At 39.0% G+C, this 6,441-nt stretch overlaps 1 protein-coding gene across 1 annotated transcript in view; it reads right to left on the minus strand.

Moving 5' to 3' along the window:
* The window catches only part of TCP11 (t-complex 11), a 47,648-nt gene extending 41,211 nt beyond the window's left edge, over positions 1-6,437 (minus strand). Inside the window, exons 1-2 of the mRNA XM_027524409.1 lie at positions 6,396-6,437; positions 1,169-1,339 (exon numbers count right to left, since the gene is read on the minus strand). The gene's annotated coding sequence lies outside the window, so the exon portion shown is untranslated. The remainder of the gene's footprint in view (positions 1-1,168; positions 1,340-6,395) is intronic.
* Positions 6,438-6,441: the final 4 nt, after the last annotated feature.

Below are 6,441 nucleotides of genomic sequence, written 5' to 3' on the forward strand. Positions count from 1 at the left end.
TCTCTGAAACACACCCAGCTCATTCCTAGGCTTCCCTGGTGGCTCTGACAGTAAAGAATCTGCCTGCAATGCAGGAAACCCCAGTTAGATCCCTGGGTAAGGAAGATCTCCTGGAGACAGGAATGGCAATCCACTCCAGTATTCTTGCCTGGAGAATTTCATGGACAGAGGAGCCTGGTATGCTACAGTGGATGGGGTCGCAAAGAGTCAAACAGGACTGAGTGACTAACACTTTCATTTTCATTCCCATCGCATCCAATTCCATGGAGAAGCCTGATTGGTCTAGTGGGAAATCCACCTCCATTAAAGTGATTGGTTCAGAGGGAGCACGTGACACGAATCAGATTAACTAAGGCGCAAGGAGACATTGGCTAGAGGTTTCTCACCGAGTTTCCCACCAGTCTGTTTCATCACACTCCCTTTGGGAAGAGAGCATGTCTCTCCTGGGTTTTGACTTTGTCTTCCCAGGGTAGGAGAGTGGGAACTGTCCCTGATGGCCATCTTAATGACAGCCTCACTGCACAGACAGTCTCGAGGTACCCCTGTAACCCAGTCTGCTGCCTGATTCCCAAGCATCAGGTCAGTACATTCCTTACCCTTTACGCCCGTTCAACTTGAGTGCTTGCAGCCCTGAACTCCCACTGGAATACAAGCAGCGTGAAGGCACAACCCATGTCTGTCTGCTTCTCTGCTGTGTCCCGAGCCCTGACTATATAGAATTAAGCACGGAGAGAGAACTCATTATAGTTGAGTGAGAGAAACATGGACCTAATAAAGACTCAGAGGATAATATAGCTGGCAAGCACTTCTAAAAGCATCTAATCCAGTTCTTCTCTCTTTTCTTCTCTATGGTGAGGAAGGCAAGAGTTGCTGTGTTAGGAAGGTTAACAGTTGTCCCTCTAATTAAGACAGGCACACTCTAGCACCCATAGCGAGGATCTTCAGTCTCTGTGAGGCAAGCACACTGGAGGGGCTTTGATGTTTCACTCAGTCCAATTTGGAGAACAAGACCAGGAAGAGATAGGCCCCCAGGCTAAGCAAAACCTCATCATCAGTTGAGGATAGAAATGGGGACTTGGTAGGGAAAAAACAAAAACAAAAAAGCCCCAAACAAATGAAAACAAAAGCTCACAAATTTTTATATTAAGAATTTTTCAAGTACAAATACCTTTGAGTGTAATAGTTGGTTGATGTTTAATGCTGGCTGTTTTTCATGAATAAATTAAAGGAAATGTCTGGTTATAACTCTACAGGACTTCAACATGGAGCACTCTGTCTGCATCCCTCTTCGTATGTAGGGCTGAATCTACTCACAGCTTCCCTTGCTGGGGGGACAACTCTAAAAATCCAAAATAACAAAATGAAAGCCATGAAGCATTAGTGGACTTCATAACTCCCTTCCATTGCATTCCAGAATTCTTGTCTATACTTTTTACATAATATTTTGTTTCTTTTAAAATCAACTTTACTGAGGTATCATTTCTGTGAATGAAATTCATCAAATTTAAGCATGCATTTTGATAAGCTTTGATATATATGCCAGGGAACCACCACCACAGTTAAATAGAATATTTCCCTCACATCCAAAAGTTTATTTGTTCAACTCTGTAGTCAATACCCATCTCCTTATCCCAGGACAGGCCCCAGGCAACCATGGATCTGCTTTCTGTCACTATAGCTTAATTTTACTTGTTCTAAAACTTCATATAAATGGAGTTATACAATATACAGTTGTATTAGTTGTCCAAGGCTGCCATAAAATACTGCATACTGGGAGGCTATTAAAACAACAGAAATTTATTTTCTCATAGTTCTACAGGCTGGAAGACCAAGATCAAGGTGTTGACAGGCTTGGTTTCTCCTAAACCCTCTCTGACATTCAGATAACCTCCTTCTCTCTGTGTCTGGACGTGGCCTTTCTCTCTGTGGATGCATCTCTTGTGTCTCCTCTTCTTTTTCCAAGGACACCAGTCCTATTGGATTAGGGCCCCACCACCATTATGACCTCATTTAACCTTACTTGCCTCTTTAAAGGCCCAGTCTCCAAATAAAGTCACATTGGTTAGGGCTTCAACACATGAATTTGGGGACACAATTCAGTCTGTAATAGTGGTCTTTTGTATTTAACTTCTATGACTCAGCACGATGCCAGTGTGAGTCATCTACTTCTGTGGCATTTATCAGTAGTTTTTTTCCTTTTTATTGCAGAGTATTAGTCCATTCTATGAATATACTACAGTTTGTTTATCCATGTATCTGTTGGTGGATATTTGGGTTATTTCTAGCTTTTGACTTTATGAACAAAACTCCTGTAAATAGTCTAGTGTGTCTTTTTGTGGACATATGTTTTAATTTCTCTTGGGTAAATACCTAGGAATGAATTGCTGGACAATATGGTATGTTTAATTTTATAAAAAGCTGTCAAATATTTCTCTAAAGTGGTTGTCTGATTTTACGTTTTCACCAACAGTTTATGAGTTTCAGTTGTTCCACATACTCACCAACACTTGGTATTGTCAGTCTTTTTCCTCTTTCTATAAGCCATTCCAGTAACGGTGTAGTGGTTTCTCACTGTGGTTTTAATTTGCATCTCCTTGATGACTAATCACACTAACCATCTTTTCTTGTGCTATTTGTCGTTCAGATGCCTCCTCTGGTGAAGTGTCAATTCAAATCTCTTGCTAATTTTAAAAACGGGGTTGTTTTCTTACTGCTGAGTTGTAAGAGTTCTTTACATACTCTGAATACAACCCCTTTATCAGTTATATGCTTTGCAAATATTTTTCTCCCACTCTGTGACTTTCATTCTCCTAAGAGTGTCTTTCATACAGTGGAAATTTTTCCTTTTCCTCAAGTCTAGTCTCGGATTATTTCTTGCTGGGTCATGCTTTTGCTATTGTGTTACCTTTTTCAATACGTTCTCTATTTTTGGTTGCACTGGGTCTTTGCTGTTGCACACAGGCTTTCTCTAGTTGCAGCAAGCAGGGGCTGCTCTTCACTGAGTGCACCAGCTTCTCATTGCAGGGGCTTCTCTTGTTGCAGAGCACAGGCTCTGGGCAGACAGGCTCAGGGGTTGTGGCACATGAGCTTAGTTGCTCCACAGAATGTGGACTCTTCCCAGACCAAGGATCAAACCTATATCCCCTGCATTGGCAGGAGGATTCTTAACCACTGTACCACCAAGAAGTCCCTATCATGTTGTCTTGAATAAAGAGTCCCACTTCTTCCTTTCCAACATGGATGCCTATTTTTTTTTCTTGCCTTATTGCATTGGCTAAAACCTTTAGTACAGTGTTGACTAGAAGTGGTGAGCAGAAGTATCCCTGGTTTTGCTCATCTAAGAGTGAATGCAGAAATACTTCTGCTTTATTGACTATACCAAAGCCTTTGACTGTGTGGATCACAACAAACTGGAAAATTCTTAAAGAGATGGAAATACCAGAACACCTTACCTGCCTCCTGAGAAATCTGTATGCAGGTCAAGAAGCAACAGTTAGAACCTGACATGGAACAACGGACTGGTTCCAAATTAGGAAAGAAGTACATCAAGGCTGTATGTTGTCATCCTGCTTATTTAACTTACATGCAGAGTACATCATGCAAAATGCCAGGCTAGATGAAGCGTAAGCTGGAATCAAGATTTCTGGGAGAAATATCAATAACCTCAGATATGCAGATGACACCATCCTTATGGCAGAAAGCAAAGAAGAACTAAAGAGCCTCTTGATGCAAGTAAAAGAGGAGAGTGAAAAAGTTGGCTTAAAACTCAACATTCAGAAAATGAAGATCATGGCATCCAGTCCCATCTCTTCATGGCAAAGAGATGTAAAACAGTGATAGACTATTTTCTTGGACTCCCAAATCACTGCAGATGGTGACTGCAGCCATGAAATTAAAAGACACTTGCTCCTTGGAAGAAAAGCTAGGACCAACTTAGACAACATATTCAAAAGCAGAGACAATCCTTTGCCAACAAAGGTCTGTCTTGTCAGAGGTATGGTTTTTCCAGTAGTTATGTATGGATGTGAGAGTTGGACTATAAAGAAAGCTGAGCGCTGAAGAATTGATGCTTTTGAACTGTGGTGTTGGAGAAGACTCTCGAGAGTCCCTTGGACTGCAAGATCAAACCAGTCAATCCTAAAGGAAATTGGTCCTGCATATTCATTGGAAGGACTGATGCTGAAGCTGAAGTTCCAATACTTTGGCCACCTGATGGGAAGAACTGACTCTTTGGAAAAGACTCTGATGCTGGGAAAGATTGAAAGCAGGAGGAGAAGGGGACGACAGAGGATGAGATGGTTAGATGGCATCACCGACTCCATGGACATGAGTTTGAGCAAGCTCCGGGAGATGGACAAGGAAGCCTGGCCGTCCATGGGGTCCATGGGGTTGCAAAGAGTCGGACACTACTGAGCAACTGAACTGAGAGGGAAAGCATTCAGTTTCACCATTAAGTATGATGTTAGCTGTAGGTTTTTCACAGATGTTCTTTATCTGGTTGAGGAATCTCCTTTCTACTACTAGTTTGCTTAGAGTTTTTAACGAGGAATAGATGTATTTTTGTCAAAATTGTTCACTGCATCCATTAAGATGATCCTATGGCTTTTCTTTCTTTCTTTATTAATAACATGAATTATATTGATTTTCTAATATTAAGTCAATCTTGTCTTCCTGGAGTAAATCTCACTTGGTCATGATGCGTTTTCTCTACATGTTGATTTTATTTACTAAAATTTTGTTTGGAAGTTTTGCATCTACATTCATAAGGAATATTAGTCTGTAGTTTTATTTTCTTATAAATTTTTGTCTGGTTTTAGTATCAGGATAATACTGGCCTCAGAATGAGTTGTAAAATTTTTCTCCTCTTCAGTTTTATGAGTTTGTATATAATTGGTATTTATTTTCTCCTTTAAATATTTGCAGAATTGTCCAGTGAAGCTAGTTAGGCTTGGAGATTTCTTTGGGGGGAGGTTTTAAGCTACAAACCCAATTTCTTTAATAGATACTGGGTTTTTCAGGTTACTTATTCTTACTGAGTTTTGATAGTTCGTCTGACGATTTCTTTCTGTTACATATAAGTTGTCTAGTTTATATTGTTGCCATTGGCAAAATTGTTCGTAATATTCTCTTATTGTCTTTTTTTACCTGTAGTAAAAATCTGTAGTGAGATCACCACTGTCATTACTGATAGCAATAATTTGTATCCCCTCTCTTTTTTCCAGATCGACATTGTTAAAGGTCTATCAAGATTATTGGTCTTCCTTTTGCCTTCATTGATTTTCTTCATTATTTTGCTGTGTTGTTTCATTTATTTCTGCTCTGATCTTCATTACTTCCTTTCTTCTGCTTATTATGAGTTTCAATTGCTCTTCTTTTTCTAGGTCCTCAAGGTGGAAGCTGAGACTTTTGATTTGAGACCTTTCAAGTACTGAATTAGTAGCAGCCAACAAATTTTGATATGTTGAGTTTCTTTCATTCCATTCAAAATACATTCTAGTTTCTCTTTTGTATTTTTTATTTGACCCATGGTGATTTAGTAGTGTGTTATCTAGTTTCCAAATATCTGGAGATTTTCCAAGAGTCTTTCTGTTATTTACTTCTAATTGCATTGTGATGAGAGGACATATTTTATTATGACTTGAATCTTTTCAGATATATTGAGACTTACATAGTCCAGAATATGGCCTATTTTGGTAAATGTTCTGTGTACATTTGGAAAGAATGTAAACATTCTGCTGTTGTTGGATGAAATATTCTATAAATGTCAATTAGATCAAGTTGATTGATGGTGTTAGTCTTCTGTACCCTTGATTATTTTCTACTTACTTGTATATCAATTAATGAGAGAACATTGAAGTCTCCTTTTGTAATTGTGACTTGTCTATTTCTCCTTGCAGTCCTATTGTTTTTTGAGTCATATATTTTGAAGCTCTGTTCTTAGGTACATAAACTTGACTTCATTTATTTATTCTTCCATTTATTTATGTATTTGGCTGCTCCAGGTCTTAGTTGTGGCATGCAGATCTAGTTCCCCGACCAAGAATCGAACGTGGTCCCCCTGCACTGGGAGTGTGGAGTCTTAGCCACTGGACCACCAGGGAAGTCCCTAGGTGAATAGCCTTTTAGAATTAAGTCATCTTGATGAATTGGCCACTTTATGATTATAAAATGATTTTATTTATTCCTGACAACGTTCTTTGCCCTGAAATTTACTTTGACATTAATACAGCTACTACATGTTTCTTTGTTTGTTTCATAACTATTTTTAATCTAATAATATATACATCTTTCCAAAACATAGACATTTTAAAGATGTAATTGACATATAACATTATATTAGTTTCAGGCATACAACATTTTAATTTAATATATGGCAGTAGTAGCAAAGAATGTACCTGCCAGTGTAGGAGACGTAAGAGATGCCAGTTCAACCCCTGGGTC

The sequence above is a fragment of the Bos indicus x Bos taurus genome, chromosome 23 (genome assembly GCF_003369695.1).
Source record: "Bos indicus x Bos taurus breed Angus x Brahman F1 hybrid chromosome 23, Bos_hybrid_MaternalHap_v2.0, whole genome shotgun sequence".
NCBI classification, from domain to species: domain Eukaryota; kingdom Metazoa; phylum Chordata; class Mammalia; order Artiodactyla; family Bovidae; genus Bos; species Bos indicus x Bos taurus.